Raw genomic sequence first — 19,551 nt, forward strand, 5'->3', positions numbered from 1 at the left:
AGATGGTGTCAAGCTTGTGTGTTGTGGGAGCTGCACTCATCCAGTGGGGAGTATTCAATCACATTCTTAACTTGTGCCTCATAGATGGTGGACAGGCTTTGGGGAGTCAGGAGGTGAGTTACTTGCCACAGGATTCATAGCCTCTGACCTGCTCTATGTAGCCACAGTATTTATATGGCCAGGCCAGTTCAGTTTCTGGTCAATGGTAAACCCCTGGGTGTTGATAGTGGGGAATTCAGTGATGGTAATGCCATTGAACATCAAGATTCTCTCTTGTTGGAGATGGTCATTGCCTGACACTTGTGTGGCACGATTGTTACTTGCCACTTGTCAGCCCAAGCCTGGATATTATCCAGGTCTTCCTGCATTTGGACTGCTTATGTAACTGAGGAGCCGCGAATAGTGATCATTGTGCAATCAACAGCGAACATCCCCACTTCTGACCTAATGACGGAAGGGAAGTCATTGATGAAGCAGCTGAAGATGGTTGGGCCGAGGACACTACCCTGAGGAACTCCTGCAGTGATGTCCTGGAACTGAGATGACTGACCTCCAACAGCCACGACCATCTTCCTTTGTGCTAGGCACGACTCCAATCAGTGGGGAGTTTTCCCTCTGACCCAGGATAATGCTCTGGGGACCTGGGTTCAAATCCCTCCACGGCAGATAGTGTAATCTGAATTCAATAAAAATCTGGAATTAAAAGTCTAATGATGAACATGAAACCATTGTTGTAAAAACCCATCTGATTCACTAATGTCCTTTAGGGATGAAAATCTGCCATCCTTATCTGGTCTGGCCTACATGTGACTCCAGACCCACAGTAATGTGGTTGACTCTTAAATTCCCTCTGAACAAGGACAATTCAGGGTGGGATGTATTCATCCCATGAATGAATTTTAAAAAAAATTCCATCACACTCCTGACTTGTGCCTTGTAGATGTTGGACAGGTTTTGGGGAGTAAGGAGGTGACTTATTCACGGCAGAATTCCCAGCCTCTGATCTATGTGCCAAATCCTTTATTAGATGACATCAGTCTTGTGCGCTTAGAGTTATGACACGTGTTCTATACTCTTAAGCTAAATTGAGGAATAGCAATGGTTATATTTTCACTATAACAAAGACTTGTATTTATTTAGCATCCTTCACGATCCTAGGATGTCCTATTGCACATTTCCACCAATGAAATAGATTAATGGTAATTTATTTCCGATATGAAAGGTTATTTCATTCAATAACAGGGAATGTTAGAATGAGATTTGGAGATTGGGATTTTTTTTAAACTCAAAGTTTCTGAATACCAAGTTTTACCTTTTACAGAAAATTGGGAGCAGATGGTGTTGTACCTTGGTAGCTTTTTTCAAAGAGAAAAATAATTATTTAGTGAATCTGTGTTTTTCTGGGGACCTATTGCACTCAGACTCTGAGTCTAATCAATTTAATGGTCTAGCAGCCTGACAAAGGGGTTTTAGATACACTGAGACTTTGTGTGATCCTGTTTCTCGATTGGAATTAATTTCAGAGCATCTTGAAGGAGTGGGTGGTATCTTACAAGACAGCACCACAGTGTTTGTCTAGTATTTCATGATTAATTCTCAGTGGGCTATTTCTACTAAAAATGAGTAAGCCGGAAAATTATGTGGGAATGTGAGCGTTATTCTAAAATGAATTCTGGGCCCATAAAAAGGATTTCATTGGGAACACTCGCCCTTTTCATAACACAACGTCAGTTTAACAAGGTGACAGTCCCCTCTCCCTGTCAACTATGTAAAATGAGTTTCAGCAGACTAAACCCATTTTCCGATTGGTGTGGATGCACAAAGAAAATGGAACAGCCTTCAGCATCAATTGGCAGTTGCGATCAAAAGATTTGTAATATAGTGATTTTCACAATCTCAGGACATTGCAAAGTACTTTTTAGACAATGAAGTACTTATCAAACATTGAGCTGAATTTTTTTCCCGATTCGGGATGACTTGGGAACTCTTTAAAAATGGTGGACAGGTCCCGATTCCAGAATTCCTGACCCCATTCACAGGATTTCTGATTTTCATGAGTGTCTTTTAAGGGTGTAGGCTGGTTCCGGTTGCGAGCCTGCACCCTACATTTCCGTCCTGGCTGGCTCCATTGCACAGACAGGCATGTCCTAGTCCTCCATAATTTTCCTGGAGTCTGATCAGCTTTTCCCAAGATTCATGGTTCACTGCACCTCAGAGGTGTCATAAGCCATAGTCTGCATGAGGGAACCTTTTGAAAGCTTAGTTCAAAAAGTCCTCCTCATGCCCTGCTCCATGCCAACCCATGCCAAGGTATTTTAGTATTCTAGTGGATGTCTGGGCTCCCAACCACGAGTACTAAATGAGGCTTGGCTAAGAGCCCAGAAATCCATTAGCCTGTTGAAACACCTGAGCCCCAGGGAAAATATTGCTTGATTGACTGCTCTGCTGCTCTCATCTCTTCCGTCAGGTGCACAATGTTTATTTACACAAGATAGAGGTTTCAAGTGCTTGCAGTTTTGCCTATTGATACTTGAAAAGGTTTGGATGATTGACACTGTTATTGCATATAGTCAAAACAAGGTTTTATTTTTGAGAAAGTGGAAAATTATCAATGAATGATTTTTTTTTAAAACTTTCTATACACATCCTATTGTTGGATTTGTTGGTTCTATAATGTGTAGTGGATGAATGTGCATGGAAGTCCCATAGCTGGACATTAGGGGCCATATGAGTTGGTTGGGGGGCAAGAAGTGGCACAGATGGAGCATGGAGAGTGTGAGAGGGGGTAAGAGAGGTGAGGGCTGGGGGGCCTTTCTGCTTTTATAATAACTGAAATGAAGACCCATACATTGAGGCAGGACTTTCAAACAGCCCACTTTGACACTGACAGCTCCTGAGGCTACCTCAGAACTTTCTCCTGGGTCGGCTGGTCTGACTGCAGCCTACATCCACCCCTCCTGTAATGAAAACCCCATCCTTGTGGGCACTTTCTCTCAAAGCGGCTGGGCCATGCCAGGAACTTTCCCGACTCCTGCTACCCGCCTTGAGGATGGAAATCCAGCCTGTGGTCACTGTTGCTATTGATGAGACAACACATTTGTTGCAGCATTTCTGTGGACAGGTCACAAAACTCCTCTGCCCTCTCTGTGTGCCCTATCCAAGCTGGTTCAGTGCAGCTACAACACTGGTATCTACCCAGCAATGTGGAAAATTGTCTGGGTACACAGAACACAGGACTAAACCTACCTGATCAATTACTGCCCCATCAGTCTACTCTCCATCATTAGTAAAGTAATGGAAGGGGTCATCGACAGTGCTATCAAGCAGCACTTGCTTAGCAATAACCTGCTCACTGATGCTCAGTTTGGTTTCTGCCAGGGCCACTCAGCTCCTGATCTCATCACAGCCTTGGTACAAACATGGACAAAAGTGCAGAAATCAAGAGGTGAGGTGAAAGTGACTGCCCTTGACATCAAGGCAGCATTTGACCAAGTGTGACATCAAGGAGCCCTAGTAAAACTGAAGTCAATGGGAATCATGAAGAAAGCTCTCCACTGGTTGCAGTCATACATAGCACAAAAGAAAACAGTTGTGGTTTATGGAGGTCAATTATCTCAGTCCCAGGACATCACTGCAGGAGTTCCTCAGGACAGTGTTCGAGACACAATCACCTTCAGCTGATTCCCTCCATCATAAGGGCAGAAATGAGGATGTTCACTGATGATTGCATGATCTTCAGCACCATTTGCAGCTCCTCAGATACTGAAGCAGTCCAAATCCATTTACAGCCAGACCTGGACAACAGTCAGGATTGGGCTGATAAGTGGCAAGTAACATTTGCGCCACACAAGTGTTAGGCAATGACCATCTAACCATATCCCTTTGGCATTCAATGGCATTACCATCACTGAATTCCCCACTAACATCCTGGGGTTACCATGACCAGAAACTGAACTGGACTGTGGCTACAAGGGCAGGTCAGAGACTGGGAATTCTGAGCTGAGTAACTCATTTTCTGGCTCCCAAAACCACCATCTACAAGGCAAAAATGAAGAGTTTGATGGAATACTCATTTGCCAGGATGACTGCAGCTCCAACAACACTCAAGAAGCTCGGCACCACCCAAGAGTAAGCAGTCCACTTGACTTGCACACCAACCATCACTAGTCCCTCCCTCCACTACCAATGCATTGTGACGGCAGTGTATGCTATTTACAAGATGCACTGCAGCAAGTCACCAAGCCTTCTTTGATGGCACCTTCCAAACCCACAACCTCTACCACCTGGGAGGACAAGGGCAGCAAATGCATGGGAACACCACCATCTGGAGTTCCCCTCCAAGTCACTCACTATCCTGACTTGGGAATATATCGCCGTTCCTTCACTGCCACTGGGTCAAAATCTTGGAACTCCCTCCCTAACAGCACTGCAGGTGTACCTGCACCAGAGGGACTGCAGAGGTTCAAAAACATGGCTCATTACCAATTCTCATGGGCAATTAGGGATGGGCAACAAATGCTGGCCTAGCCAGTAATGCTCACATCCCATTAAAGAATGAAAAAAAGGATGCAGCACCACTCTCTTCCAAATCCAGCAACACCCCAGAATGCTTCAAAAACACACCCCAATGAGTCGTAGCCTCCTCAGAGTGGCAGAGTTAGACTGCCGCACTGTACCCAATTACTTTCTAAATTTCTTCCATTCCTATGTCACCCGACATTCCGACTCAGGCCGGGTGAGATCCAAGCAGCGCAGCTGTCTCTGAAGCCCAGGGCTGCAGTCTAGCGGAGTCAAATTGAAGAATTCCGCAGAGGAAGTTTGCACTTCTGGGCAACTGGAGTTCCAAAAGGGGGTCCCCAGCACATCTTTGGGATAGCCCTCACCCCCAGTCCGACACTGGGGAACTCAGAAGTTACAGCCCAGTCATTCCACAGACTTTGTTAGAGCAACAGTAAGCCAAAAACACCTCACCTCATCTCCAGGTTGGATAACTGGCGTCCTTTAAATAGCACTACTAGGGTCCCTCCTGTAGCTGAAAGCATGAATGCTTCCATATGCACACTTGACATGCTCATTATTGCATCCTTCCCACCATTGGGCAGCCCATGGACCACACCAGAAGCAGTGCACAAAACATTTTAAGGGCTTCTGGTTTGCTTAGCACCACCAAACTGAATTTTGCAGCAGGCATCTCCAACAGTGCAGAACTCCCTCTGTACTGTACTGAAGCATCAGCCAAGAACATGTGCTCAAGTTTTTGAAGTGGGATTTGAACCCACAGCATTCTAACTCCAAGGTGACTGTGCGAACACGGAGCTATAATTGACAGAAATGAGAAAGCACAATGATTGCTGATGTAAGAAGTGGACATGTGACATTTACGCAATGGCAGTCCTTTTTGGAGAATAGGGACGGAATTTAATTCCCTCCCTCGTGGCGAGTTTGGAGGTGGGGTGGACATTTAATCAGGCAGGAGGGTGGCCGCCACCTTCTTGCCTCTGCCTTGATCATGTCCATGGTGAGGCGGCCTGTGGCTGGCCTTCCTGCCCCACTGCCAATTGAAGCCCTTAAGTGGCCAATTAATATCTTAAATAAGGGGTCTCCCATTTAAGATGGAGATTTGGAGGAATTTTTTCTCTTGCTAGTCTTCGAAATTATCTTCACCAGTGAGCAATGGAGGCTGGGTCATTACAAATATTCAAGGTTGAGTTAGACTAGACTTTTGATTGACCAGGGAGTCAAAGGTTATGGGTAGCAGGCAGGAAAGTGGAGTTAAGGCCACAATCTGATCAGCCATGATCATATTGAATGGTGGGGCAGACTCAATTGGCTGAATGCCCTACCCCTCCTATTTCTTAAGCTCCTTCTTATGTGGGCCACCAGCCATTTACCTCCAACCCCCACAACATTGACGCATCCCTTTCCCAATTCTTCATAAGGTGCATTGCCAGTGGGACCACAATATCCATTACATTGTACACATCACACGTTCACAGATTAGGCAGGATACACAGCTTATACTCTGATCCAGCAACATACCTGAACTCTGGGTCTGGTTTTAATGGAGGCGACCGGGGTTTCATCCACTGGCTGGAGATCCGTTGGGAGCTTCGCACTGCCTCACTTAACTGGATAGCGGTGGGTCTTTCCCAGGGTCAAGGACCCATGGGCAGAAGTAGTGTCCCCTGAGACCTGCCGGTCAATCAGACACTGGCAGCTCCGTTTAAAGGCAGCGGCACCAGGGTGGTAGCGGCTGCGGCTGGCATGGCAGCCGCCAGAGGCCTGATTATTGCTTGATCCCAGGCCACAGATGAGTGATGGCTGGAGTGGGGTTTTGGGGCCGTGGGGGGGGCAGCAGCAAGAGGGTGGGGGCAGCTCTCAGTGGGCCCCCAATTCCCAATACCAGGTCACTTGATCAGGTGCCTTTGAACAAAGGACCCCCACCACCACTCCACCCAGGAGCCTGCAAGCTACCTGACAGGGTTTGCTGGTCATGCTCCCTGCACTGGTGTGCTCTCCGCCCACCATTCAGTTAAAATCAAGAGCGGCTGGTTTAGGAAGTAATTCTAGATTTCCCTCTACCCTGTCAAGCCTCCTCAGGATCTTGTTTATGTTTCAATAAGATCACTTCTCATTCTTCTAAATTCCAATAAGTATTAGCCCAAACTGCTCAACCTTTCTTCATAAGACACACTCCTCATCCCTGGAATCAGCTTGGTGAACCTTCTCTGAACTGCTTCCACATCCTTCCTTAAGTAAGGTGACCAAAACTGTACACAGTACCCGATGGCCTCACCAAATGTCCTGTACAGTTGTAGCAAGAAAGGATCTGGCAGTACAGTTGGGAAAGGAGGCCAGCATCTGAGAAAAATTGGCCTCTTGGAGCATAAATCTAAGTGACCCCACTGCAAGACCGGAGCTACCCAGGATAAAAGGTGTTAATTTGTAAACAGGGCTTTGAATCAGTGTCTGCTGTTAAGGTCCATAAGTTGCATCAAGGGGAGAAGTCATAACCTGCACTTGTTTGGGCCCTATGTAGGCCTAACAAGCTTGCTGTTGCTGTGATGTTTCCTTGCATGATAGGCCCAAGAGAATTATGGTATGCTGGATACATCAGGCATCCAATAGGTGTCAGGACATTACAACAAATAATATGGAGAGCTTGCACCCAATGTAGATCAGTAAATAAATGAGTTATTGCTGATGTTGATGCCAAGATTATGCCAATCAAAAATCTAACTAATGTGTTCAAAGAGTGACAGTGTTGCATTGAAATCAATAAAACTCATTCCACTAATATTTGCTAAGTATTAAAAAAATACATGCATATATGTAAAAATGTAAATATTTGAGCAACAAAACAATATTTAGCCCATGAAATCTATTCACTCCATAGATCATGCACAATTTACCCTCTAATGATGTCAACCAAACCTTCTCAGCCTTAGGAAGAGGCAACAGTGCAGCTAAGCTTCCATAACAATATTTGGGAATTTCTTCTCTAAACCATAATGTAATCCTTTAAACTAGCAGTGCAACAACAAGTGAAACTTTTTTAAATACTCTATTTCAGTGCATGATGCCTTTTAAACAAATGAATATTAATCCTAAAATCATTTTACTCCTTCCTTGAGTTTTTTTTGCCACGTCTAACCAATGACTGATTCATTATTCCAAAAACATAATCTTAAATATGTCAAATTACAAGTACAATTGCTTCGGTATGGTTCCCCTGAACCAACATTACCATTACCACATTGCTGTTTGGGGATCTCACTTTGCACACACTGGCTGCCACCATTACAACATTGGTCACACTTCTAAAGTACCTCATTGGCTGTAAAGCATTTTGGGACATCGTAAAAGGTACCATATAAATGCAAACATTTCTTTCCTTTAGGTCTGCATGTTGGGAAACATGCTGCCTTTATAGCCCTAAAGTTCATCTTCATTCCTTGGGCTAGAAAGCAACTGAACATATGGCTTGCCTGCTATAGAACAGCTTCATTTCCATTCACTCAGACTGGTTACCAGGCTGTAAACGTGAAAATTACTCCCCAATATCTTTAAGAGTGCTATTCTCGTATGTGTATAATCGTAGAATCTTACAACACAGATGGAGGCCATTCAACTCACATTGTATGTTCTGGCTCTTTGAAAGATCTATCCAATTAGTTCCTCTTCCCTGCTCTTTCCACATAACCCTGTAAATGTTTCCTTGTACAAGTGCAATTCTAATTCCTTTTGGAAGTAATCTTTCACCATTCTTTCAGGAAGTGTATTCCAGATCATAACAGTTTACTGAGTGAAATAAATCACCTCATCTCTTCCCAAGTACCTTGCTTTTCATGCAGTAGCATGAAATCTATATGAGAAGGCAGATACAGCCTCAGTTTATTGTTTCATCCAAAAGATTGTATCTCTGACAATATAGTGCTCCCTCAGCGCTGTGCTGAAGTGGCAGCTTAGATTATGTGCTTAAGTCTTGGAGCAGGTCTTGAGCCCAAAAACTAATAGGGAGTCAAACTGACACTTGTGATTGATGCATAGAAGGAAAATCCATCTGACTGTGCTATACCTGACCTGAAAGTGATTAATGCTTTCACTGAATATCTTAAAAGTCTTGAATGTAATGTATAGTTCTTGTAAGTGTCAACCTTACTTTCTGCAACACTTTCCCATCACATTTTATTGATAACACCCTATTGTAATAGAACAATGAATCATATGATTCTCCAAGAGCAACATGGGAGTTTGCTAAAGATGCACAAGTGATTGAAACACTTTTTCATTTTTCTTTTAAACTGCTGAGGTGCATATTTTATTCTGCAACACTGAAAAATAGTGTCTTTGGAGAAGAAAAGATGGTTATTCAAATTAGGCTCAGCAGAAATAGTTGAAGTATATCACATTAATGTTAAACGCAAACAGGTTCAATGTCTTGGATCATTGAGGTGAAAATGTCATCACTTTAGAAATCAAGGCCAATACTGTGGAAGCAGGGAGAGGGTAGGAGATACCTTTTAATATGTGCAGCACATCTGTCAGTGGCTTTTTAAATGCAGCTGCTACATTAACATATTATCTCAGGTTTCCTGATCAATTAGGATGAACAGATGTGATGATGACCCAAGAGTTAATTTCAACTTCAGTATTTAAAGGAATACTTTAAACATGAATTTGATGGATTGTAGAGTTGGGAACAGAACGACTTGACAGAAGAGCATGCACGCATTCAAAGGCTGCATCGCATTTTAGAGACCCCTCCTTGGCTGTAGTGCTGGGGGATCTAAGGAGCAGCAGGAAGATACTGTACCCTAGTCATAGGAGGAAGAAACCCTGCCAGTGAAGCCAAGATGGCATAACTGGAGGTTGCCCATGAGGCAAGCAGGAGTATGCCATGCTTATGGATTCAATGCCAAAAGAGTTCAATAACCTAAATAGGGTGAAAAGGTAAGTACAGCCATAATTCAGCTACATCCTGGTGTGTGTACCATGTCAATCCCCTCACTCCTACTCAAGCCTACTTCAGCACATCACTCCTCACACAAACTTACCTCACAAGTACACCTCTCGTCTCTGTGCTTCCTCACATCCACCACTGACACACAGCCTCAGCTTTGTGCAATGTGTCACCTCCCCTCCATAATCACCCTCAACAAATGCTTTTCATCCATTCATTTTACACATGCTATTATTCTCATTCATAAATAATCTTCACCTCCTTGCAGGAAAAAAGAGCACAGAAGACAAAGGAGAGGCAGAGAACCAGAGGTGGCCCTCCATCGGACTCACAATTAACATCTTCAGAGGAGGCAGTGCTGGAGATTAGAGTCTCACGTACCTGTGTGTCAGAGATGGGGGCATTGATGCCACCCAACTACTTAGTGACAGAATTAAATATCAAACAGCCACATGGCATACAACACACACTCATGTTGACAAGATGTCAGTAAATACTGAAATATAGTCATATGTATAATGATTAATTAAAACTTTCTTACTTTGAAAGTTCTAAATTCAAGGCTTTAATCTCCCTCAGGACCTTCAAGCCAGGTGGTGGTTCAGGAGAACGATGACTATGATATAATCACAGGACTTATGCAGACTATGCACCAGCTCAGATATCACACTTCAGTGGGTCAGTTATGGTGAATAATTGGGGTTTCACCTGGTGGCTCACATATCACATGAGCAAATGGAGACAGGGACAGCAGTGGAGAGTCTGGGTCCGGGGCTGCAGGATGCTCCAAGCTCAGTTCAGCTGGACTCAGATGGAGAACCTTGGGGGCCACTGACAATGAAGATGGTCCTGAAGAAATGAATGTGTGACATACCAGCAGACATTCCAGCTGTACGATGCACATTTGCACAGAGATTGGAGGAATCCATCTCAAACATGAGCAACATGACGTTGTAGGCATTTGCGATGATGTATTTTTCCATAGAAAGAGTAGCCATGGGCATGGGCACCAAAATTGGCAAAGAGTGCGCCCATGGCTGCAGCACAATAAATGCTCCGTTATTGTTTTTAGTCTTAGAAATGAAAATCGTGGGTCTGGACTTACAGACAATGCAGGGGGCGATACTGTTAGCAAACATTATCTTTTATTGAATATCATGCTATTTACAAGGTAGACTCTGCAGACGGCTCTGCATAGAATCCTCTCTGTCCATGTACTGTTATCATGTGGTCCTACATCACTGATGATGTGGACTACATATTTACATTTTGAACAGTAACCCTTTATACTACAAATGCCGCCTCAAAATAGGCTTCATGTAGTCCTAGCCTTGGCTGTTCATCGCCTCACTAACCTACAGCAAAGTGTTCATCGATAGCAGGAAGAGCGGCTGCGCCTCGAGTGGGATGATGGAAAAAGGGGGCATGAAAGCCAGGGCTCGGCTCAACTTGTCAACTATTGCCACCCTCCCTTTATCCCACATGTTGCCTGGTCTCCCAATGACAGAGTCTGATCCGAATGTTCCTCCTTGGAACTATCTGAAGATGCTCTGCACTCTGCTCTTTGTTCCTCCTGCAGATCACTGCTGCTGCGCAAAGATACATAGAATGCAGCACATCATGACCATCTGGTTATCTTGGTTGGTGTATACTGAAGGACACCTCCAGATTTGTTCAGGCACCTAAGGCACATCTTCAGCATGCTGACAGTTTGTTTGATCACATATTTGGGCCTGAATTTTCACTCAGAATCAGGATGTTTTCCGCCTCCAGAAATCAGACCCAAGAGAAAGTGCCCTGGAAGTTGGGATTTTCATTCCAGGATGGCAGGGTTCTCGAAGTTGGGCCGTGTGACCCCAGAACTAGTGCAGAGGATGCCAGATGTGGAGGTATTTTGGCCGGAAGACCTGTCTCTGTGCTCTAGCACAGTGTTGAAGATTTTTAAAAAAACAGCTCTCCAGCCCTGTTCCCTCACATCCACTCACCCCACCACCCCAACAAATTCCTTAATCATGCCAACCCACCCACCCCAGTCACTCACACCCTCCATGGCCCCTCTTACCCTGCACGCTATGTCATGCCCGTGTACTCCCCATGGGCCTTTATAGCCCTATGCCAAGTTAGTGCCAACTAATGCCAACCATTCTCCCCATCCTTTGCCCTTACACCTATCATGCTAATGGCCCTTGAGGTGGTGGTGGTGAGCGGCCTTCTTGAACTGCTGCAGTTCATGTGGTGTAGGTACACCTACAGTGCTGCTGGGAGGGAGTTCCACAATTTTGACCCAGTAACAGTGAAGGAATGGAGATATATTTCCAAGTCAGGATGGTGAGTGGCTTGGAGGGGAACTTGGAGGAAAGTCATTTAAAAGGCAGGGGTTTTAAATGCCTTCGACAGTTCCAATGAACATGATGATTAATGAGGTTATGCATTTTTTAAATACATATTCATGCTTAATTTAACAATCACAAGGGGAATCTTCCCTCTCCCAAGAGGCGCCTGACCTCCCCAAAAGTTATCCTGAGATCGTATCCAAAGAAGTACCCCACCTCTCCAAAGGACTCCACAAAGTTCAGACTTGATCCTACCCGGCATAACCTATATTTGTCATAATTCGTACACTTGGCTCACCAAAATAAGACATGAGTGGAGGCAGCTGCTGACTTATATTGGCAGCAAAATGTGCACGCATGAAACATGACCAGCCCCCATTCCTGCCCCTGCAAAAATGGTAGGTGCTGTGTCCAGGGGTGGGACTCCCAATTTTTGGCCTCTTCTGCCATTTTTACAACAATGGAGATGCTCTCCATCATTGGGAAAATCCAGGCCTTGGTTGTCATATGGCTTTCACTGTATTGCTCCTGGGCCTCATTTAATTGTATTCCGCAGAGGTGTCATCAGTCACGTTTTAAGCTGGCATCTCCAAGAAGTCAGCCACTAAATCTGCTTTGAGCTGCCAAGAGATATGGGAGAGTGGATTGCCACAGAACACAAGCATCATGATAGCTGCCTGGGAATGTTAGAATGCCCGCATAAACATTGTTTTTTGGTTGTATATCAGTTCTATACTGATGGAGTGAAAGCCTTTGCAGTTGATAAATACTCCTGGGTGATTTGGAGTGCCTTAATTGTCACTTGCACAGTCAATGTCATTCTGCACCTGTGAGGAGTCAGCTAAAGATCCAAACCCTGGTGCCCATTCACTATGACAGGCATCATCTGTGCCTACATTGACATAATTGCCTGCCCTGCCCTGGAAAACAAATTATCAGTCACCTGTGTATTGTATTTATGACCTGCAGATTGTCAGAAACATTTGTAGGATCTTACAGTGTCAGAGCCAAAGAGGTTGAGGGTAGTGGTGACTTTGATAGGTAAAGCATAGCCACCAGGTCCAGCCAGGCCTGATACCCTGAGTTCATGGAGATACTGGTGTTCAGAATGGTCAAAGCAGCTTATCTTTTGCCTTTACACCTTGTGTGCCAGCTGTGGTCTCCTCTGAACTGCATCTCTCTGTTGATCTGCTCTCTCCTTGGGAGCTGCAGTTCTGCGAGGAGCCGACTATTGCATTTCCTGCTCCTGATATTGTTTACAGTGCTGGTCATCTTCAAAGCCCATGAACTGACTATTACATTATAAATGCCATGTTAGTATTGTTGTAATTGAGTGATTAACACATTGAAATTGCCAACCGGCCTCTCCTATGAGTTGCTCCAGCATAGCCTAGCGCACTGCAGTTACATGTAGAAGGCAGTGAAGTGCAACTGACTTCCAGACATTGTCAATTTAATCACTCCACCCACTCCAAACCCAAGTGCTCCCTGCAAGTTAAAATTCAGCCTCAAATCTGCCAAGAATAATTCTATAAATAGAATTTTAAACTGAGCAGGAAGAGGAAAAATACTCCTTGCCAAGGTTTTGTTAGTGGGTTTCCAGTAGAAAATGAGGCTGTTTCATTGCCTTTTCTGTTGGTCTGCTTATCCTCCAATGACGAGACATATATCATTTGAACTTCTGATGTTCAAAGGGGATTGCTGATTGAAGTAACTATATTTGGGCCTGTTGTATGTACAAATATTGGAGAAAAAAAAACTTTTATATTGGGGCATGGTCCCTTTAAGAATTTGGTTTCTCTAGGAGTGGATTTCTGGCAAAGCACCTGGCTTCCAGTAAATACTCATGTGACCAAGTTGCCTGGGAGATAAACAATAGAATAGCAAAGGTTCAACAAGAAGTTAATTATAGGGGAGAGTAGATTGTGGACGTGGCTCTGTTCTAAAATTTAAAAACCCTGCTTGAGATCAATTTGGCTGCAGAGTAAGGAACATCTCTTTTCAGCAGAGTTTATTTGCAATTTGGTATGCTGGCTAAAAGAGTTTAAACCCTCTTGTTAACTGAAGGACTCCTAACAGTGAGTTAGATTTCTGGGATTATAAATTAGTCAAGTTGAGAAGACAGAGAGAGAGAGATATTTCGGACTCGAGGTGGCTACGCTTAAGATGCTAGTGATGAACTGGGAGCCAACAAATGTGAGACAGTTGGAGAAGATTCGAAGGGAAAACCTTGCCTGAAGTAAGCAGAAGTCCCAAGAAATCTCAAACCTTCTATGAATCTTTGAAGAAGATGGGAAAGCGATGGCGGAGTGGTATTGGCACTGGATGGTAATCCAGAAGTTAATGCAGGTGGTGGAATTTGAATTCAGTAAATATCTGGAATTAAAAGTCTAATGATGACCACAAAATCATTGTTGATTGTCGTAAAAACCCATCTGGTTCATGAATATCCTTTAGGGAAGGAAAATTGTCATCTTTACTTGGTCTGGCCTACATGTGACTCCATACCCACAGCAATCTGGTTGACTCTTAAAAATGCCCGCTGAACAAGGGCAATTAGGGATGGGCAATAAATGCTAGCCAGCAACGCCCACGTTCCGCAAGTAAATATATTTTAAAAAACACTCAAACCAACTGGTTAATCTTCCAAATTTTGCTAAGTCAGATTGAGTTTTGGCGGTAGAAATCAAATGGGTATAGAAGGAAATTTGAGTTAAGGAGTTCAGTTTAGAAAATAAATAACTTCAGTTTAGAAAATAAATAACTAAGTTCATTGTACTTTTAATGTAATTTTTAATGTACCTGACCATTGAAGTTAGAGTGTAGCTATGAATATTCATGTTCTAAATACTTTTGAATTTATATCACAAACATTGTGGCTTCATTCTTTTGATAAATACCTGGGTTTTCGATTCTAAAAAGTATATAAATAAATAAACACGTTAATGGCCTCTACCAAGATCATAACATTGTCAAAGGCCTGGTAATTAAATGTAGCATATACTCAACCATATACACAATGAAGATCTAAGATGCAACATATGTCTTGTGTCAGGAGATGCCTCAGAAATTTGTGAAGGATGAATGTGAGAGAGATTCATTTTCTGTAAGGGGAATTTCTGCAGCAATGCTATACTCCTCTCAGTCCCCCTTCCCACCCCCACCATGAAATGGTAGACCTTTTATGTGTTAGTTGGTCCATTTTCCGGTATTTTAGAGTTGGCTTTTATTCACAGAGAATTATTTGATATGTACATCACTTCAGATGGCAATGATTGTGAAAAATATGGATGTGGTTACAAGTTAATGAGCAAAATCCTTCATTTCCTATGACCTTTGCAAGGTCTGCACAAAATTCTTCCAAGTTCTGCCAGAAAATATGTTGTATCTTGCACATTTTATCGACAATCAATGTACATAAACAAAAAACTCATCTTTGTTTAAAGTAAAAGCAGTTTGAGTTAACATCTTTGTTTTATTGACAGATTACTAAGTGATTTTGTTTGATCCACCATAATTCAAAAATTCAATAATAGTAATATAGGAACAGGGGGAGGCCATTCAGCCACTTGAGCCTGTTCAGTCATTCAATTACATTGTGGCTAATTTGAATCTCATCTCCATCCAGCCAACTAACACATAAAAGGTCTACCATTTCACGGCGGGGGTGGGAAGGGGGACTGAGAGGAGTATAGCTTCTAATCCCTTGATCCCTTTACTAATAGCAATTTGTTGATATCAGTCTTGAAAATTACAATTGAGTTAGCATCCATAGGCTTTTGAAGCAGCAACTTCCAGATTTCCAGTAACTTGTGTGTGAAAAAAATATTTCCTGATTTCACTCCTCAATTGTCTGGCTCTAACTTGGAGATTATGCCCTCTTGTTCTGGGTTTGCCTACCAGAGGCACTATGTCCTCTATCTGGCCTATTGGAGCATTTTGTCATTTTAAACACCTTAATTAGTTCAGCCATCAACCTTCTCAAGTCCAAGGGCATACAAGCCAAGTTTAGGCAAACTATCCTCATAAATTTAACCTTTAGATTTTAACAATTTTTTTAAAAGCCTGGCTTCATCCTGGTGAATACTTTATTTTATATACTTGTTCACATACTTTGGATGATGGCGCACTGACAACCCAGATTATGTGCTCAGGTCTCTTGAGTGCAACATCAACCCAAAACATAAAATGAGTTACAAACTTTATCATGTGTAAAGCAATTGTAGCATTAGCTTTTATTTGCAATGAAAAATATCCGTAAATCATCAGAAGTTATAATATGAAATTATAACAATATTCATTGTATTCATGTAGAACTTGATAGGAGAGTTCAGAAACTTCTGTGATGTTGTAGTTTGATATGGTAGGAATTTCAGCTTAATTACTATGTTTAGGTTAACTGGAAATAGCATGTGGCTTTGTTGTTTCTTTATTTCAATTTAAAGAAACATTGCCGCCATGCTCTGGTTGCCATAAACTTTCTCTGGTGGCATTATTCATTATCAGAACTATAAGGCGGTCAACTATTTGATTAGATTAAATTGAACAGTTATGGAATACCAGAAACCATAAAATTTGGAGGGGCTGTGACACCAGTTAAAGCTTATTGTTGTAAAAACCATAGCACAACAGTTTCAAATGTTTGTGTACAGTGCTTTTACTAGTTGAATTGGTAACTAAATTATGCCTCAAACATGTCGGTCATTTTGCTGAGGACTATTGACTATCTTGTGCATATTGACTATACTGTGGCAGTAAAGAACTATCAAACCTGTTGTGAAGCAGGAAGCATGGCAACCAATTTGCACACAGCAATGGCTCACAAGACAATGAAATGATTAACAGAAAACATTTTATTTAGCGATTTTTCCCCCTCTTATTCTTTCATTGGATGTGGGTGTTGCTGGCAAGGCCAACATTTGTTGCCCAATTCTAATTGCCCTTGAACTGAGTGGCTTGCTATGCCATTTCAGAGGGCAGTTAAGAGCCAACCACATTGGCTGTGGTTCTGGAGTCTGGAGTCACATGTCAGCCAGACCAGGTTTCCTTCCCTAAAGGACATTACTGACTCAGATGCATTTGTACAACAATCACTGATAGTTGTCATGGTCATCATTACTGAGACTAGTTTTACATTCCAGATTTATTAATAGAAATTAAATTCCACCAGTTGACGTGGTGGGATTTGAACCCATGCAATGCCCCTCCCCCCATCGTAAAACATTCGCCTGGGCCTCAGGATTACTAAACCAACGAAGTTACCACTATGCCACCATCTCCCCTGGTTGTGGGATAAATATTGGCCAGGATGTGGGGGATAACCCACTGTTCTTCTTCAAATAGTGCCATGGGATCTTTTACACCCACTTGAGGAGCCAATTGGGGTGTTGGTTTAATTTTTCATCTTAAAGATAGTGCTTCTAATAGTGCTGCACTGGTCTGTTCCAGGTTAGTTAACTTATCTCAGCCCTGGCCATCTGTGGAAGCACTACTGTTGACCTTAATCTCCCTGGACTATAAAATAAATGGACAAACCAAATCAGATTAGATGCCCAGAAATGCCCTCTTGTGGCTCTCAAAACTCAATGTGACTGCCAACATCCCCTCTAATTTTATGTACACCAATATCAAGGTAATCTGTGGATGTGCACCACCAGTAGAAACAAAGAACCCATTTGCCTTTGTTAAAAGGATACTCTTCATAGGTCTACTTATACTAACAAAATTTCACCATACCCAGCTGAAACACATTCAAACTTAAATGAATTTTAATTTTTGTGGGGGGTAGATGACGTTGTGGTAATATCACTGGACTGGTAATATCAAGGTACATGCTAATGTTCTGGGGATATGGATTCAAATCCCACAATGGCAGCTGATGGAATCTGAATTCCGTTAAATCTGGAATTATAAAGCTTGTCTCATTAATTGCGGCCATGAAATTATCGTTGATTCTTGTAAAAAACCTATTTGGTTCATTAATGTGCTTCAGGGGACTAAATCTGCCGTCCTTAACTGGTCTGGCCTACATGTGACTCCAGACTCACAGTAATGTGGTTGAGTCTTAACTGCCCTCTGAAATGGCCAAGCAAGCCACTCAGTTCAAGGGCAATTAGGGATGGGCAACAAATGCTGGCCTTACCAGTGACACCCACATCCCTTAAAGAATAGAGATAAAAAATTATTAATTATCTCACCTGCTTACAGCATCATTTTGAAGTGAACATTTCTAGCAACTCAATCCATATGAAGGAAAGAGCTTACATTTATATAGCACCTATTTTCACCATCTCAAGAATCCAGGCCAGTGAACTACAGACATCCCTCATTTAGCACCCCTAACGTGTTCCTAAAAAAATGGCATGCTAAATGAAAATCACTTTCCCATAAGAAACTATGTAATAAAGGGGGCTTACATTCCTGACCTGTACTTTTTACATTAAAATCCTATTGGCTATCTTCAGTCTAACTGGGCCAAAAGTCCTCTTACTAACTCTATTAATACTCTTAATAACTTAACTCCAGCTCACTATTTCACCTGATTTGCCACTTCTCCTGAGCGCAACTGATTCCGTAAATCCTCACATCTCTGCTGGGGTAACAAATCAAATAAATAATTGCACGAAGTAAATAATTGCATCAAATTGCACCTCAGAAACAAACATTTGCACCCACAGAGCTCATGGTCCCTCAGAAACTACTCACTTAATCACAGTGAGTCAGACAAACTCAACTAGTGGCTCTTTTTCTCCTCCATCCCCAGTTCAAGATCTCTCTCTCCTCCTGCACTGTCATTGGGTGATCTGCTAGCCAATACGCTGCTGCCACGGAGCCTGGTTGGCTGCATCAAGCAAAATCAGGCATCAGTGGAAATCTAGATATGCGTAGTGTCAAGCCTTAACAAAACTGGTGGAGCAGCAGAATGCTATGCAAATACCACATCGGCAGGATTAGTAATCAAGTGCAGGGTACTGGATGGACTGGTGCACAGCTGCACAGCCTAGAGAAAAGTTAGACACTGATATCCCAATGGCGCTGGCATCATTGCGGAAGTGGGCATTTCAGACCTTCCGCAAAATTCGTGGTGTCTGACCGTTTTTGGAAGGAAACATGATTCATACCAACTCAGAGGTGTGAGGAACCACGAGCAAACCATGGTTTGGAGTCAGGAACCATATGAAGGCAAGTTAAAAAGGTATTTCCATAATGAAATGCTGTCTAATAAGTTATATATGTTTTTAATGCAACGAGTGATGATAAGGCTTTGTATTGAAAAGGTAAGCTAAATTAAATTGTGTTTTCCAGGTTGTCACTTCTTAATCTGTCAAGCTATCAAGGTAATGGACAGCATTGTGAAAGTGTAAAAGACTTCAGATGCATTAGAGTACATTATCCACCATGTAACGTGCTATTCTTGTTGTATCATAGTGAAATCAAGACATGATGGAGTCAAATATGCCCAGCGCTTGGATTTGGAGGTGGTTGAGGGTCAGGTGGGAAGGGGTTACAGGCCATTCAAGAGATGCAATTACAACATTAGGAAATCTCCCAATCCCTGATTCTCGCTTCCAACATGAAAATCTGACCCTAAGTTTCTAATCAATAGTCATAAATACAAGGGATACGCATTAGCATCAAATTGCACAAATACCCATGTTACCTGCATAAATTAACTGCACACAATACCTAAAGTTCAGCAAGCTGGAAAGGAAAACAAGATAACTTTAAACTTTTCTGTCAGCTTTACATGTAAAA

This window comes from Carcharodon carcharias, chromosome 13, assembly GCF_017639515.1.
Source record: "Carcharodon carcharias isolate sCarCar2 chromosome 13, sCarCar2.pri, whole genome shotgun sequence".
NCBI classification, from domain to species: Eukaryota; Metazoa; Chordata; class Chondrichthyes; order Lamniformes; family Lamnidae; genus Carcharodon; species Carcharodon carcharias.